The sequence below is a fragment of the Scyliorhinus canicula genome, chromosome 14 (genome assembly GCF_902713615.1).
Source record: "Scyliorhinus canicula chromosome 14, sScyCan1.1, whole genome shotgun sequence".
NCBI lineage: Eukaryota > Metazoa > Chordata > Chondrichthyes > Carcharhiniformes > Scyliorhinidae > Scyliorhinus > Scyliorhinus canicula.
In genome coordinates, this window is record NC_052159.1 from 2,219,697 (window position 1) to 2,220,274 (window position 578).

Genomic DNA, 578 nt, shown 5'->3' on the forward strand with positions numbered 1-578 from the left:
CTGCAGGAATGGTGTAGGAGGCAGGGCTTCAGGTATTTGGATAATTGGAGCGCATTCTGGGGAAGGTGGGACCTGTACAAGCAGGACGGGTTGCATCTGAACCAGAGGGGCACCAATATCCTTGGGGGGAGGTTTTCTAGTACTCTTCGGGAGGGTTTAAACTAATTTGGCAGGGGAATGGGAACCGGATTTGTAGTCCAGCAACTAAGGAAGCCGATATTCACGACGCCAAAGCACGTAGTGACGCAGTGGGGAAGGTAACACTGACAAAGGAGAGTACTTGCAGGCAAGGAGATGGGTTGAAGTGTGTATACTTCAACGCAAGAAGATCAGGAATAAGGTGGGTGAACTTAAGGCATGGATCGGTACTTGGGACTACGATGTGGTGGCCATCACGGAAACTTGGATAGAAGAGGGGCAGAAATGGTTGTTGGAGGTCCCTGGTTATAGATGTTTCAACAAGATTAGGGAGGATGGTAAAAGAGGTGGGGGGGTGGCATTGTTAATTAGAGATAGTATAGCAGCTGCAGAAAGGCAGTTCGAGGGGCATCTGCTACTGAGGTAATATGGGTTGAAGT